General features: G+C 45.1%; 1 pseudogene across 1 annotated transcript; it reads right to left on the minus strand.

Moving 5' to 3' along the window:
• Nucleotides 1-10,452: 10,452 nt before the first annotated feature.
• Nucleotides 10,453-15,786, minus strand: LOC100054536 (MHC class I antigen pseudogene; annotated as a pseudogene). Its single transcript, NR_003616.2, has 6 exons — nucleotides 15,725-15,786; nucleotides 15,166-15,435; nucleotides 14,683-14,958; nucleotides 13,789-14,064; nucleotides 13,561-13,665; nucleotides 10,453-10,688 (listed from the first exon to the last, which is right to left on the minus strand). The product of NR_003616.2 is annotated as an MHC class I antigen pseudogene (transcript).
• Between the last annotated feature and the right edge of the window lie 1,733 nt (nucleotides 15,787-17,519).

Below are 17,519 nucleotides of genomic sequence, written 5' to 3' on the forward strand. Positions count from 1 at the left end.
TTTTGTAAGTTAATTTTGTACCCTGAAACTTTGCTGTAGTTGTTGATTATTTCTAATAGGTTTCTGATGGATTATTTAGGGTTTTCTATATATAGAATCATTTTATCTGCAAACAGTGAGAGTTTCATTTCTTCCTTTCCCCTTTGAATTCCGTTTATTTCTTTTTCTTGCCTAACTGCTCTGGCCCAAACTTCCAGTACTATGTTGAAAAGGAGTGGCGCGAGTGGGCACGCTTGTCTTGTTCCTGTTCTCAGAGAGATGGCTTTTAGATTTTCACCACTAAGTATGATGGTGGCTGTGGGTTTGTCATATATGGCCTTTATTGTATTGAGGTGCTTTCCTTCTATACCCATTTTATCAAGAGTTTTTATCATAAATGGTTTTTGGATCTTGTCAAATGCTTTCTTTGCATCTATTGAGATGATCATGTGATTTTTATTACTCATTTTGTTAATGTGGTGTATTATATTGATTGATTTGTAGATGTTGAACCATCCCCGTGTCTTTTGTATAAACCCCACTTGATCATGGTGTATGATCCTTTTAGTGTATTGCTGCATTCGATTGCCAATATTTGTTGAGGATTTTTGTATCTATGTTCATCAGCAATAATATTGGCTTGTAATTTTCATTCTTTGTGCTGTCCATGCCTGGTTTTGATATCAGGGTGATGTTGGCCTCATAAAATGAGTTAGGAAGTGTTCTGACTTCTTCAATTACTTGGGATAGTTTGAAAACGATATGTATTATATCTTCTTTCAATATTTGGTAGAATTCTCCAGAGAAGCCATCTGGTCCTAGGCTTTTACTTTTTGGATGTTTTTGATTACTGTTTTGATCTCTTTCTTGTGATTGGTCTATTCAGATTCTCTGTTTCTTCTTGATTCAGTTTTGGGAAGTTGTATGAATCTAAGGATTCATCCTTTTCTTCTAGTTTATCCAATTTGTGGCATATAGTTTTTCATAGTATTCTCTTATAATCCTTTGTTTTTCTGTGGTATCTGTTGTAATTTCTCTTCTTTCATTTCTAATTTTGTTTATTTGAGACTTCTCTCTTTTTTTCTTAATGAGTCTGGCTAAGGGTTTGCCAATATTGTTTATCTTCTCAAAGAAGCAGCTCTTAGTTTCACCGATCCTTTCTACTGTTTTTTCGGTTTGGATTTCGTTTGTTTCTGCTCTATTTTTTTTTTATTATTTCCCTCCTTCTGCTGACTTTGGGCTTTGTTTCTTCTTTTTCTAATTCTGTTTGGTGTAGTTTGAGATTGCTTATTTGAGATTTTTCCTGTATGTTATGGTGAGCCTGTATAGCAATGAATTTCCCTCTTAGGATGGCTTTTGCTGCATCCCATATAAGTTGGTTTGGTATATTTTCACTTTTATTTGTCTCCAGATAGGTTTATTATTTTTTTTTGGAAGATTAGCACTGAGCTAACATCTGCTGCCAATCCTCTTCTTTTTGTTGAAGAAAACTGGTCCTGAGCTAACATCCATGCCCATCTTCCTCTACTTTATATGTGGGATGCTTACCACAGCATAGCTTGCCAAGCGGTACCATGTCCGCACCCGGGATCCTAACTGGTGAACCCCGGGCCACTGAAGTGGAACATGCATACTTAACAGCTGTGCCACTGGGCTGGCCCTCTCCAGATAGTTTTTGATTTCTCCTTTAATTTCTTCAGTGATGCATTGGTTGTTCAATAGTATGTTGTTTAGTCTCCACATCTTTGTCTCTTTCTCAGCTTTTTTTCTTGCAATGTTCTGATGGATAGCTACAATTTTCTGATTTTGTCTTCCCATTTATCTCCTTACTCAGGGCTTTGTAAGCTCTTGCTTTTTTTTCCCAGGTATAAGGGCCTTGTTGAGGATTTCTTGTAGAGGGGGGTCTTGTGGTGATGACCTCCCTTAGCTTTTGTTTATCTGGGAAAGTTTTTATTTCTCCACTATATCTGAAGGAACTTTTGCTAAATAGAGTATTCTTGGCTGAAAGTTTTTGTCTTTCAGAGTTTTGAATATACCATCCACTCTCTCATAGCCTGTAAGGTTTCTGCTGAGAAATCCACTGAAAGCCTGATAGGAGTTCCTTTGTAAGTTATTTTCTTATGCATTGCTGCCCTCAGTAGTTTTTCTCCATCATTGACTTTTGCCATCTTCACTACTATATGCCTCATGATAGGTCTTTTTATATTGATGTAGTTAGGAGATCTATTGGCTTATTTCACTTGCATTTCCAGCTCCTTCCCCAGGTTTGGGAAGTTCTCTACTATTATTTCTTTGAAGAAGCTTTCTGCTCCATTCTCCTTCTCCCTCTGGAATACCTATAACCCTCATGTTGCATTTCCTAATTGATTCAGATATTTCTCAGAGAATTTCTTCACTTATTTTTAGTCTTAGTTCTTTCTCCTCCCCATCTGAAGCATTTCTATATTTCTGTTCTCAATATTGCTGATTTATTCTTCCATAATATCAGCTCTATTGTTCAGGGAATCCATATTCTTCTTTATCGCATCCATTGTGTTTTTCATCTCCAATATTTCTGATTGATTCTTCTTTATAGTTTCAATCTCTTTTGTGAAGAAGTTCCTGAATTCACTGAACTGTCTATCTGCATTTTCTTGTAACTCCTTGAGTTTTTTTAATGATAGCTATTTTGAATTCCCCGTCATTTAGATTATAGATTTCTGTGCCTTCATGATTAATTTCTGGGTACTTGTCATTTTCCTTCTGGTCTGGAGATTTAATATATTTTTTCATATTGCTAGATGGTGTGGATTTGTGCTTCCACATAGTGGTAGTATTTGATTGCTGCTTCCACCTGCTGCCACTGGGTGGCGATCCAGAGCTGCATATTCTGAGCCTGCCACAATCCACAGCTCAGCTCCCAGCCCACCGCTTTTCAGTACCTGCTGAACTGTGGCACTGGGTAGGGGGAGGGGCACTTTCTTCTGTGCCATCTTGGGAGCTTCATGCTCCACCCTAATTATCTGCTCTTTTGGGGTGTTAGGTTGATGAAGACACCCCAAGGATAGCTAGTCACCTCTGTGTGGTGCTTTCCCCTGGGTTCTGAGGGATCTAAGAGAGTGATGGTGTTCCCACAGAGGGCAGTCCCCCCTTTTCTCTTGGAACCACACACAGTCCCTGGGTTGCTGCCCTTTAGGAGGAAAAGAAGATTCCTCTTACATTGTTCCACTTCCTCAGGGGGACTGCAGCACCTCCACCTGCAGACTTATGGCTGTGTGGGTCTCTCAGATATCTTTTGTGCTGTGTGGATGTCCTCTGTTGGAATATGAATGTCCTTTTCCTTGTATCTTAGAGAGGAGAGCTTAAGGGGAGAGCTTACTCTGTCATGATGCTGACATCAGTCATCCAGTGAGAAGCTTTTAAAACTAGCAATTTCTGGTCCCCACCCGAAATCAAAATAAATGAGAATCTTTGGGGTGGACACTGAGATGTTAGTCTTTTTAAAAAGCCCTTCAGATTATTCTAATGTGTAGGAGGGTTGAAACCACTGGTTCAGAGCATCAAGTCTTGCTTTGCTGTGTCTGTTCCCTTTATGGGCCCACATTGCTCTCTCTGATGACAAAAAACAAACAGAGCAGAACAAGTTGCTTCTGTTGTTTCCTTTGAAGTAACGATATGATTTAATTTTTTATCTGCCCTGTTTTCACTGTTGTGGCATATTTAACATGCCTGAACTTAGTCATACCATGCTGTGTTTATAATATGCCCACTCTTTTGTCCCTAATTTCCTGTAACCGTTTTTTAAAAAATTTTAAAGTTACTTTTAAAATGTATTCTTATTTTTAGGTGGAAGACAAACTAGAGAACTTCGTTGGAATTCCTGGCAAGACATGTTGAGGAATAGCCCCTGTGCACAATTCCCACCTCCAAAGTCGACAGATCCTCAGGAAAACCCATGGCTGGCTCCACACTTGCAGCCCAGTTCATCCTGGCCCCAGAGTAGTGCTCAATTCCTAGAAGACTCTTCAAGGAAAATCTAGAGTTACCCAGGGGCTATTACTCTTCCAGTGATCATGTGAGTATTTCAAACTGATGCATGTTCAGCTCACACAAAACCAAGCATGTTGTTTACTACTTAGTACAACAAAGAGTTAGCATAACACAAAACACTATAACAGTCCCAAAGATTCAGTGTGGGGACAATCTCAATGTCCTAATGTATTCCTAAGGGCACGCTAGTGTTAAAAAGGAGACAACAGACCCTAAATGCAGTCACTTGTGCTAAGCCCTTCATTAGCAAACCAAGACCTAACCTAACTGCAGTTTCAGCCTCTCCCTGGAATGTAACCTTTAACCAGTCAACCTGGAATTACCTAGTCAGCACTATGGAAGAAATCCATCCAATAGACCCCTTCTGATCCTCTTAGGGTGACCTTGCTTGAAATGGTATATTCTTTACTTATAATTTCCTTTTTCTGCCCTCTTTCCACCTTTTCTTTTCTCCCCAAAGCCCCAGTATGTAGTTGTATAGCCTAGTTGTAAGTCATTCCAGTTCTTCTATGTGGGATGCCACCATGGCATACTTTGACGAGTGGTGTAGATCTGTGCCCAGGATCCAAACTGGAGAATTTTGGGCTGCAGAACATGTAAACTTAACCACTTAGCCACGGGCTTTTTAAACCCTTCCTTTTCTACAGCTTAGCAAAGCTCCTTTCTATTTGCTAGATGGGATGCTGCCTGAATCATGAATTGTTGAATATAGCCAGTATGAACTTTAAATTTACTCAGTTGAATTTCTATTTAATACTAGCCTAGAGACATAATGATAAAATATGACTCATTCCTGATTGTTTTGGGTATCTATTTCAGTTTATTTTAATCGTCTTTAAAACTACGCATTTCTGTAGCAAGAAAGGCTGAGGTACCACTATTCCTTTCCTGAAAGGTAGCATTTGTTTTCCTAACTGAAGAGCCTTTGTTTGTTTGCAAAAATAGAAGAAGAAAAAGAAATGAGATGAAGTTAAAACAAAGGTATTAACACAGCACTTTTGAAGGTTGGGTAGACCCCTTTCTGGTCCCCCCAAAATAAAGTGCCTCAAACAAGATGGCCTTATTTACTTAACTTGGAGGAATTTAAAAAGCAGGAAGGCAAAGATTACAATGATAAACCTGACATGCAATCACTTTTCAGGCAGATTAATCAAGACAAAGATAACTAAAGAGCCAGAGTAGTTTGGCTCAACCCCTCACTGGGACCCAAAGCCTTATACACAAGAGTGGGTAAAATGGTCTAGGTTGGCTCCTTTCAGGAGCTCCACACACTGTGGCACTAAAACCCATTGGTCAAGCCCTAACATGAGCTGTAGCGATACTGAGAGAATATAGAAATGTAAGAGTTGACAGGATTAAGGTGAAAATTTGGATGAAAATGGAATGTTTAAACAGGCTTTAAGAGGAGAGGTTATGTTTCCTTTACCTGAATGTTTTACGAGAATGGATATTATGTCTGACAGGGAAACACTTTCCCTACCTAGTATCGTGTAGGGGAGGAAGAATTATTCCTCTTCCCCGTAGGTCCTTCTGGCTGGTCTAAGAATTATTTTGACACGAGACAGAATAACAGGAGAAAATCAGACAAGTTTAATAACACGTATACATGAGAGAAACCCAGGAAAACTGAATAACTTGCTAAAATGGCAGAAGCCATTACCTTAAATACCATCTTCAACTAAGGACAAAAGAGGATGTTGGGGGTAGTGGTTTGGGACTTCAAAGAAAAGGAAGGCAATTTACATGGAGATGGAAAAGCAAATGTTTGGTAAACAAATGTCAACCAAACCTTGTGAAGACAAAGAGATGGAGAGGACTTTGATTAAAAGGCCCTTGCTAGGCTCCTCCCTGTCTATCACACCTTATTTATATTATACTATAGTTATCATATGGTATTAGCTCCTTCCTGGAACAGACTTTCCATCTTAAATTCTTTTAGGCAGCTAGGGGCAAGATCAAAGTTTCTTTCAGAGTTTTTTGTTTTTAAAAATAATCAAACCAAAGAGACACATTTTGGGATGGGAAAATTCTGGTCCCCCACAATTGTAAAACAGAAGGCATGTAAATCCATCCTTCAAGCAATATTAATTGCTTACATTCAGTGGAAACCAAACAGTGTAGAATAGAAGCTTCAGTGCAGTGCAGACACATTCTCTGTACAATAGCCCTGCATGGAGCACACACTGAGGCTTCTGGAAAAGCCCCTGAGTCCTTCCCAGTGTTGACTAATGGGATTTTGAACTAGAGAATTTCTATTCAAGAGGCAGTTACAGGCTTGCTATTGGACATTAATTGAAACTACCTCTATGACTGAAGGACATAAAATAATCTTGAAACCTGAAATAAACATGAGGTCTTAGATAAGGTTGGAGAAACACTCTAATGTTGAGGACAGTGTCCAGAAGAGTTCCATAGAAAAGTGGACACAGTTTATAGAGGATAATGTTACCAGGGAAATGCAGGGAGGATACACACATGAGCAGGGAGCCTCTTTTCCCCTAGGACTGACTTTGTAACTGCATGAGGAGCTGCTGGATTCCATCACCACTTTAACAGTGTCCTATAAATAGCTCTCAACCAACCTACAAAGAGCTGCTTGGTTTGTGGATGGCAGTTCCCAGGTGAAAAGACAATATCTAGTTTGGAAGTTCACTTCTCCGATCAAGGAAGGTAAAAACAGATCAGCTTGATGAGCTGAATTGTGTGATGTTTCCCTAGCAGTTTTGGAAGAATTGAAAATGATAAAATCCCCTATGTTTTGGTTTTTACCAACTCATGGGCAATGGCCAAAAGCCTGGCCATGTGGTCAGGCAGAGGGCAATGAGAATTTATTCTTAAAGGAATGCCTATAAGGAGCACACTCCTATAGAAATCACTATGGGAATTTGAGGGGTGGGTAAGTAGGACATTCTGATGCTCATCACAAGAACCCCCTTCTGGATTTTGAAGGTGATTGGAACTGATGGGTGGATATCATGGTGTCCTCACTTGAGGTGGCCACTTGAGTCCATGAAATAAGTGGACATGGGGGGGTGGTAGCAATGCAGAGATGGGCTGAGTCTAGACTTGTCTTGCATCCTCTGAGGCACAAAATACCAAAAAGAACTGTTCTGTCTGCCAGCAAAAGAGATAGAGACTGCAGAGGGCTATGTGGCCGATTCCCTAGTGGGAAGGCCTTGAACATAACTGGCAAACCAGTCTGATGCTGGTGGCCCAGGGGGCTACAAATGGGTCTTGACGGGAGTAGATATTGACTCTGGATTGGGCTTTGCTTACCCAAGGGGAGATACAAATACTCAGAGTGCTAGAAAAGAACCAGAACAGAAGATATCGCACCAATTTGGACTGCTGAGTCACATTCCTTCAGAACAAAGGACATACCTTACAGCCCATATTGTCCCATAATGGGCAGAGAGATATCACTTCTCAGAATGATAGCTTGATAGAGAATTTGAATGGGCAATTTGAACATTGGTGGTCTAAAATGGGGTGGGGGAATAGAGAGGTATGAAGGGCTGGCTTACACACCTTCATGAGTGAGTGCTCAGGCTCAACATGAGTGGGGCTACAGGAATGTTTCCACTAAAGAGTTTCCTATCTTTTTCCTGGAGGATCTGTGGAGGAGGGGTGAGGCAGGATGGTCATATGACTACAAAATTATTCCTAAGTGGGGAGGTCACTGATATAACTATGTTTTACCTTAACTTTCTTCCTCCAAACTGATGCAGTGGTCTCATGACAGGGATGCAACTACAAGGGGCAGAAATGGGAATGATTCCTAAGCAAGAAACTGTAACTGCATTTTTACACGTTTATGTCAGAATTCCTAAGGGCCTGAAGGGATGGGTTGTGCCTTCACCCCATCTGGTAAACTGTGGCTGACAGTGAATGCAGCTATATTGCCTAGTGGTCAGTTAACCCGCTAGTTCTGTGCCTATGTGACCCTCTCCTCTATGAATGGGAGTGGACTGAGGAGGAGGAACCATTAGACTAGTATCGTTGCAGTCTAGATGAGCACAGTGGCCAAACTTAACGTCCCTTCCAAAGGTTGAAAAGTTTGGTGCAAACAGAGTGAAGCAGAAATATTAGCTGAATGTAAAGGAATGAATAAATGGGATATGTTAAGAATGAAATTCAATATTACATTAAGACCTCAGAAAAGGTGTGAGCAAGAGGTGATATTGTCTCTTAGTTCAATTATCCAGATGCCTGAAAGGGTGAAGCCATGTATTGCTGGGATCATTTCTGCTTCTGGAACCTGATCAAATGGAAGCCTGTAAACCCAAGTGGCTTTGTCCTGGGAGACATACTCATGCAATAGGTGATGGACTGGACTAACTATTAATGACTGAATGGGGATCAAGTAATGCGCCAGCATCTTTTACCTGTTATGGTCCTTTTAGTATAAGGGATCTGTGGTCAAAGACCAGAGGGTGGCCAGAGGTATAATAAAAAACATTTGGTCTTTGTCCCTAGTTCCTGGCATAGAGCTTCCCAAACCCTTGGAGTCTGCTGAATGATGAGCGTCTTTGGGATGCTAATGATTTGACTCTTGGCCCAGAGGTCCTAGATAGCTTCAGGGTGGGGGCTGGTCTCCAGAAAGGCCAAGCCATGATTAGAAAGTTCGAACTTTTTGCCTCACTCCTGACCGCCAGGGAGAGGGGCTGGAGGTTAAGTCCAATTACCAATGGTCAAGGATTTAATCAATCATGCTTACATAATGAAACTTCTATTAAAAAACATAAAATGACAAAATCTGGAGTGCTTCCAAATTGGTGAGTACATCCATGTGCTGGGAGGGTGGCACACTCCAAGTCCATGGGACAGAGAGGCTCCTGCCCTCAGGACCCTTCTAGACCTCACCCTACTTACCTCTTCATCTGGCTGCTCACTTGTATCTTTGATAATAAACTATAATAACAAGCATAGCATTTTCCTGAGTGCTATGAGTTCTAATGAAGCCAGGTACCTGAGGGTTACTGTAGATATTCGATAAGAACATGATGGCCTTTTGACCTTGTTCCCAATGCAGACACAGATGAATCTTGTCAATTTTCTGCTTTCTTGTTTAACTCGAGGGGTGACCTGGGTCTCTAAGATCTGTGAGTTTGTTTTGCAGAAGAAAGAATATGCCTTTGGGGAGGCTGGGATCACCAGATGGCCAGCTCCCAGCAGCCATTGCAGATTGTCCAGGGGCTTATTTGGAGTGACCCCTTTGTTGCTCTGAAGCTCCTCTTGCCAAGCCCGTTAGCTCTATAAAACATCCACTGCTTTTTGCTCTTGTGAAGGTGGATTTGAGAGGACCCATGCTCCCACCTTCTCATCTTGGCCAACTCAAATGGAGACTTTCCCCATCTCCAAGCACCAATGTCTCAGTGTTTGGCTTGCTGTGCACTGGGCACATTGAATTTGAGATTAAGAGGCTCGTTATCAGTTACAGCAAATTATAGAATGTAGGAGGAGAAAACCCAACTTCATAGCCAAGTGGGACAGAAGTGCAGGTGATGTGCGCCCATGGTAAAATGGGGACAACTTGTGTCTTAAATGAAGGCAGTCTTCTAGGACTGAGCCCTTAAACCTAAGGGGTCTGACACTAGCTCAAGATAGTGTCAAAATTCTCTGATTGTAGGACACTCAGTTGGTGGCTGAGAACCAGAGAATTGTTTGGTGGAGGAAAAAACCCTCACTATCCCCCAAAGAGAAATTCAGAGTAAGAGTAAGCAAGTAAGGCTCTACCTTATCTTGTCCCAGAGCAAAGGATAAGCAAAATATAAGCATTTATATCATGTCCTCAGGTCAATTACCATCTGTTCATGGTCCAGACTTTGGTGGCACTACATCTAAACTAGAAAAGTAGAATGATGTTTTGGTATTTTGTTTGTTTGTTTTGTAGTCTTTTTTGGGGGTCCAATAAAACGTAAATGTTAAAGATTCTCTCCCCAGAGATATTTCAATGTATATATGTAAATGTAAATGTTATTGTAAAACATCAGTGCACACACAGACCAGACCTTCTGAAGTCTTACAGACCTGGGTGTTCTAATCCTAGTAAGAGACAAAGGCAGGGCGAGGCATTTTGAATAATCATTTCACCATCCCGCAATGCCACTCCACTTATTTGTGAGTATAAGCTGGAGTAGACAAAGGGGGATCTAGTAATATAGTATCAAGGGGATGAGTGATGTCATTTATTAGTCACTTGTTGTCCAACCAAACTTGGGTGCTTACAAAGTATCAGATAAAGTCCCATCTAGATCTTTGCTCCAAGAATTACAATTTGTCATTCTTTTTCCATCCTTTACCCCCAAACACCTACATTAGGAGAATTCCACACTTAAAGAGTCTTGGTAGGAGGCAGAGACCACCTCTCTCCATAAAAGAGGAAAACCCACTTTCCCAAACATTCTTGCAGATGGATACAACGTGAAGCTCAGGCTCCGCCAGTCAGGAGACCACGTCAGACTCTGACTCAGCATGTGGTGACATGGAGAGGCTGGAACTGCGCAGAATGCATTTGGCAAGGGTGGCATGAGTGGCAGCAACAATATCCAGTTGCCAGGAGCAGTGGCGGTAGAAGTCCCAGCCGCAGGATCCAGTGTCCTTCACGAAGGGTGTCAGTGGTGTGAGTAGTGACATCTGCATCCAGCAGCAGGGGCAGTGGTTCCTATGTGGGATCTGTCCTATGGTGGGGTTGTAGATTCTGTTTCTGGCTGTGTGGCCTCAAGCCTGTTCCTCCAAATAATACTAGATTCCAACATTTTATGTATATATACATACATACAAACACACACATACTGCTTTATGTCTAAATTAGAAAAAACTTGGATTCCATTGTTTGGTCCAAGAAATCAATCTGGGGAATAGCTTCAGAGAGCAAGCATACAGAGATTTTCATTACGCTAAACTGTGAACCACTTCCTGAATGTTCCACTTGACTAAACCCTACAGTAAAGAGAACGATATGCGTCTCCTAAAATCATGTCTCATAACTGATCATATACGTCCTCCCTCTTCTTTGTAATGGGAAAAAAAGCGCACTTTTAACTGTGATTTTAAGACCCTGTCCCCACCCTGTGCATTCTCTGTCACTGACCTTAGTAGTTCCCAGTGTGGCTGAGCACCAGGACTGCTTGTGGGGCTTCTTACAAAACACTCAGGCCTCTCCCCAGACCCACCAACTCAGGGTATTAGGTACAAGACCAAAGAATCTCTTATTTAACAAGCCCTACAGGTGAGGCTGATGCCCAGCCATGTGGGAATCCTGGTCTATGTTCTTGCTACTAAATGTGTGATCTGAAGACCAGCAGCATCAGCAGCACAGCATCTTGTTAAATTCAGAATCTCATGCTCTCCTACAGACTCTGAATTTTAATGTCCAGGGGATTTCTGTGCACAGGAAAGTTTGGGACTCCCTAGTCTCCATGCCTGCTAGACATGGAGCCAGAAGTGTGTAGTCTGCCCTGGGTATGTGGTCTGATCAGATCCCTCCTGAACACCATAGCACACAATTATACTTCCCTCTTCAGGTAACGATCCTTGACTTATGAGTCCTATTTTCCAACCAAGTATAAACCTAAGGTAAACTCTGCTTTATAAATCACGAGTTTAGATTGGAGCCAGCACTAGGATGACTGGAGCTAAGGGCCAGGAGAGAGCAGGCTGCAGAGCAGGAGAATCCCAACAGGAACTTCTCTGGGATGAGAAATTTTGGGGTCCCTCCTTCTAATTCCAGAATCTGGCTCCTTTGAGAAGGTTGGGGAAACTTGGAAATGGCGATCAAGCCCTAGAAGGAGGCAGAGCTGGATGAGTCTGAAAATTCATCTCTGGACACCATGTGCCTATGTGCAGGGCCTCCTCGTCTTCCAGGGACAATGACAGGCCAAACAACTCCTGCTGCTGTCAGAGATGGGGGGACATCCAGTGGAGAATGAGACATGAACTCATATACAAGAACAAGAACAGACACAATCCTCTAAAGAAACAAAAAAACAACAAAGAAACACCCAAAAGCGGGGCTGAGGGCTGGACCCAGACCTGAGCCTAGTCTGATCCAGTCACACAAAGCCATCGCTGCCCACAGTCCTGGAGACACAAAAAGGCCTGGGTGATGTCCGAGTCCTAGTGATCACAGGTTCTGGTGGACAAGGTTCTACTGAAAGGACCAGAAGAAAGGAGCAGAGAGATGACCCAGCCGAGGAGTGACCATGTCAAAGCCCACGATTCACTGAGCACTGAGTGGACAGAGGTCCTGTCCACGCTCAGCTCCTCACAGCCTTCTCCTGTCCCTACCTGCGACAGACTCAGCACAGCAAACAGGCAGATTCTGGAAGATTCTCGGGTCTTCCATTTATTTTCTCTCCTAAATTTTAGGAATCTTCTTATTTAATTAACTCATCAATCCTTCATGGCAAGAATTTGAAAAAACATTCTGATTTTTATTTTCAACGAGGTAGTGAGAAGTTGCAGCTCAGTGCAACACGAAGTTGAGACAGTGATGGAGATGGCCCGGCCCCACCTCTGCTGCAACAGGAAGGCTGATCAGGGAAGAGAACACAGGGCAGTGTGGGGACGGGTTTGTAGTGGGCAGAGGGTGGGCTAGTCTCTCCACCTCCTCACAATATGCCTAAAGGAATATTCAGATAACCTCTGCAAAAAGAAAAGTCAGAGATTCCTGAAGTCACCATGGAGGGAGAGCATAAACAAATTTTACGTCGTTCAGTCCCCAACAAGGCAGCTTTCTCATGCGATAGAAGAAAATAATCATGAACAATTTAAGTCAGTGACTGTAATTGGTAACATCGAACACCCCACTGCATATTCAAAATGTCCCAACTATGGAATCCCCATAACCTTGTCCTGCCCCTGTGCCCCAACCCCTCCCTACTTCAGACCCTCCAGGGTCTCACCTGCTGTGAGAGACCATTCAGAGCTCTTGACACTGTCGCTGCCTGGGGTAGTATAAACCAGGATGTGGTCAGAGCCCACAGGAGATGAGAATAAAGGAGGAAGTATGGGGTGAGTGAGCTCCTATCTACACTATTACAAGGGTCTCAAGGATCAACCTTCCCTCCATCCTTACTTGCAGCCTGAGCATAGCTCCCTCCTTTTCTATCTGTGGGAAGAAAACATCCTGTGAGAAGCCAGGAAGGAGGCAGGGCCATGAGGTCCTAAAGGAACCCCCTAGTCCTAGACCCCAGGGAAGTTTCCAGAACTGTGATTACAGACCCAGGGCAGGATCAGGAAACATGACGACAGCATATGTGTGGGGACCAGATCAACCATTTTCCTGGAGGTCTGTCCTCAGCAGTGACCTTCCCCTCTGTCCTGTGACTAATAGGAATCAGGTCCCCATCACTAGACTCATCAAGGTGATAAATCTATCCTTCATTATTACGTGTGCATTAATAAACAGTGTTAGGAAATAGCCTGCCACACCAGGAAAGAAGAGGTGGGCATGGATGGTGCTTCCCATTAACGAGGCAGGAAGAACTTCTACCTGGGCTTCAAAACCCCCAGTGGGACAAGAAAACTCAGACCACACCCCTTCCCTACCTGAGTGCTTCTTCCTCCAGATCACAGCTCCAGCCACCACAGCTCCAAGGAGACCCAGGCCAGCAATGACGCCCACGATGAGGATGGTGGACTGAGGCGGCGGCTCTGGGAAGGGAAGGGAAGGTGAGGGCCCTAACCCCAGCCCTCAGCCCTGACCCTGCTGAAGGTCTCCAGAAGGGCTCCTGATTTCCCTGAGAAGAGGCTCTGAGCCCATGGCTCCCTCCTTACCCCATCTCAGGGTCACGGGCTCAGGTAGCCCCTCGTGCTGCACATGGCATGTGTATGTCTGCTCCTCTCCAGAAGGCACCACCACAGCAGCCCACTTCTGGAAGGTCCCGTCCCCTGCAGGCCTGGTCTCCACAAGCTCCGTGTCCTGGGTCAGGTCCTCCCCATCACGCTGCCAGGTCAGGGTGATCTCCGCAGGGTATAAGCCCAGGGCCCAGCACCTCAGGGTGACCTCGTGGTCAGAGATGGGGTGGTGGGTCACATGTGTCTTTGGAGGTTCTGAGGAGAAGGGTCAGGAAATTCAGGAACTTTGAATCCCTCCTGGGCCACTGAAGCAGCGCTCATGTGACCATCCTGAGAATGGACAGGACAACTGGAGTGAGGGAAGGGAGCACAAAATCCAGACACCAGCCTGGATACAGGGTTTGGGGATAATCTCTTAGTCTTTGGACATTTCTAGAATCAGAATGAGATAGCCTAGGGTAGGAGGCAGGTTTTTGAGGGGGAAAAAAGGGATTTCTGGTCCTGACCTGGGCAGAGGCCAAGTGACTCAGAAACGCTGGAGTCAGACCTCAAACACACTGTGTGTGGGACAGAGAACAAGGCCTGAGGCATAAAGTCCCAGAGCTGCTGCCAGAGTCAAAGGGAACCAGTTGTCAGTTTTTTCAGGGATGGCTCCTGCTCCATCCCCAAGAGCATGGAGCCCTTAATGTCCCTGAGAGGAAGGTGGGCCCTCTTAGGGAGTTGCTCTCTGGTACCGGATCTGAAAACCCGAATGGGCTTAGTCTTCTGACCCACAGGACGAGGGTGCTCTGGTGTCATCCCATTTTCCTCCTTTACCTGTAAGAAGCACTCAGTTCCAGGGGAGATGGGGAAGGCCCCTATAGCCTCTCATACCTATGCGCTGCAGCGTCTGCTTCCCGTTCTCCATGTGTCTGAGGAGCCACTCCACGCATGTGCCCTCCAGGTAGTGTCTGTGCTGCTCAGTCGCACCTGCTGCGTCCAACTTACGCTGAGTGATCTGAGCCGCCGTGTTCATCGCGGTCCAGGAGCGCAGGTCCTCGTTCAGGGAGAGGTGATCGATGCCGTCGTAGGCGTACTGACTGTACCCGAGGAGCAGGTGCCCGTCTGTCCCCACGTAGCAACCGTGCGTCCACTGGTAGGTGTGAGACACTAACCCCGCCCCCGCCCCCACCACCAGGCAGCGATTAAGCCTAAATTGAAAATACCAGGTAAAAGTCGCCGTAGGCTCTGCCCCAGTGGAAGGTCCTGGCAGGTCCCACAGCCTCGGGGTGAATCTGGACCCGGAGATTCGGGGAGACCCCGGCCCGTCTGTGGGGATGGGGGGTCGTGACCTGGACCCGGGCCCGCGTCGCTCACCGGCCTTGCTCTGATTGTAGTAGTTGCGCAGTGTGTTAAGTTCTGCTTCTAATTTCTGTGCGGTGTCCTTGACGTTCCTTGTCTGCTCTTCCCAATACTCTTGCCCTTCCTGCTCCATCCACGGCGCCCGGGGCTCCATCCTCGGACTCGCGGCGTCGCTGTCGAACCGCACGAACTGCGTGTCGTCCACGTAGCCGACGACGATGAAATGAGTCTCCCCGCGGCCGTGACTGGACATGACGGTTTTGAAATACCTCATGGAGTGGGAGCCTGGGGGCGGGGAGTGGCTGAGATTCAGCCCGACCCTCCTCCCGGCACAGGTTCCCGGATCCTGGTTGATGGGGCCGGGAGTGGGGGGCCACGGGGTCGCGAGATGGCAAAGGGGTGGCAGACCGAGAAGAGCAGGAGAAGAGAGGGGTCAGGATGGGGCGGGGCCGGGTTGCGGGTTCTGGGCGGGTGTCTGCGGAGACGCGCCTTCCCCTGGGGTCCTGCGTCCCCGCCGGGCAGTCCCCTCTTTGCACCTCTCACAGAGGCCATTTCCTCCTGACCTCGCGCTCACCCGCCCAGGTGTCGATCAGGGTCAGGGCCCCTGAGAGCAGCAGGAGGAAGGCTCGGGGCGCCTTGACCCGCATCCTCGGGATCTGGGGAGAATCTGAGTCCTAGCGGGTCGGTGGAGCCTCTATAACCCGGAACCGCGGCGACGCTGATTGGCTTCTCTAGAAACCGGACACGCAATGGGAGTGAGGACTGGGGCCGTGTCATGAGTCTCCAGGTAGGAGAACCTGACGCAGGTTGTGAGAGGGGGTACTGAAACTCACGGAGACGGGGACTCCCCAACACTGAGCTTCCCCGCCCAGACTCCGCTCTCGGGCCCAGACCCTGAAAACCACGTCTGGGGACCTGGGACTTTGCCCTGACCCCCTCTCCTCCTGCACGAGAGCTCTTTGTCAGGCAATCTACTGAGTCCTGGCCCAGGGGCTGTCTGAGGAAACCAGGGAGAGACCCCCAGGCTGGGCTCAGCCCTTTTTCCTTCTCTTACTGGAATCGCTTTTCCTAAAATGGACTCCTTGCCTCTCACCCCTTACCTGTCCCTCTGGACGCTTTAGAAGAAAACTCAGCCCCAGAAACCATGATGCCAGAGAGTGAGCTAGCCCTGGGAATGGAGGTGGAGGGACTGGTCTTCTCTGTAAACCTGGAGAGAATGTGCCTGAAAACACCCGATAGAGGTTCCCATAGAGACCGAGTTCCTTTTTGTCCTTGACTACAGTGGGTAACACAATCTTGAAAACCCTGAACGTCAGGTATCTAATCTATAAAAGAAGTGATTTTAGCTCCTTCATAAATAAAAGTGTCTAAACAGCACGGCAATCAGCCTCGCAAAGCTCCTAAGTTTTACTTTTGAAGACAGTATATCTGTGATTCCGGGTGGTTGTATTTTAAAATGATCTTCATCCCATAGCCCTAGTTGGTCTGTGTGAGTCCCTGACATATCTTGGATACAAAGAAGCACATGGAAGCACAATTTCTGTCTATTTCAACTAGGAGCACCTACAAACTTTAATCACCCTAATGTTGCCAGTGTTCATTGCAGTCAAAATGCTCTTCACCAGTGCCCTGCCTCTGCGTTACCTATTTTTATGAATTATTCACATTTAAGCAGTGTGGATATTTTATGATGCTACTTACTATTTTTTAAACTGATTAACATAGGAGGCAATTAGTATTTAGGCAGTCCCACAGAATTATTGTCAACACAAATAATCAATAATCAATCTATAATACAGAATAGAAGAGAATTTTCTTCAAGCGAAGCTGAGGACTAGCCCAAGAGTGCAGCCTTCACCCAGGAAGGAAGTGCTCTGGACAAGCATGGCTTTCAGCACGGTTTCCATACCATTTCAGAACAAAGAACATACAGCAAGCATGATAGGGGTACATTCCTTTGAGGTTTCAAGGAGACATTTTGTTACAGATTAGCACATACACAGTGGGTCAACATGACCCTGGCATCTGGGAAGAGAAATTTATCTTCAAAGGAGTACAGGAATTGGGGTCATAGGGAGGGAGGCATGCACCCCTATCTCCGAAGAGTGCATTCTTCACTTTAGGGTAATGTTTAGAGCAGGTGTACAGTGTATGTTTGATACAGTGGAGGTCAGTACAATGTAAGTCAGGCTTTTTATTTTCCCTGTATGAATTTCAGGCAGAATCAATTATACACCAGAATGGCTTCACTACACAGAGTATGTGAAAATTTCTTACAGTATTTTCCCCTTTTGATCAATAATCCTCCAAGGAAAGCATTAATGATCAAGATATTTGTCCGTCAAAGCCAAAGTGGATCCTTCCTGCCC

Source organism: Equus caballus, chromosome 20 (assembly GCF_041296265.1).
Source record: "Equus caballus isolate H_3958 breed thoroughbred chromosome 20, TB-T2T, whole genome shotgun sequence".
Taxonomy (NCBI): domain Eukaryota; kingdom Metazoa; phylum Chordata; class Mammalia; order Perissodactyla; family Equidae; genus Equus; species Equus caballus.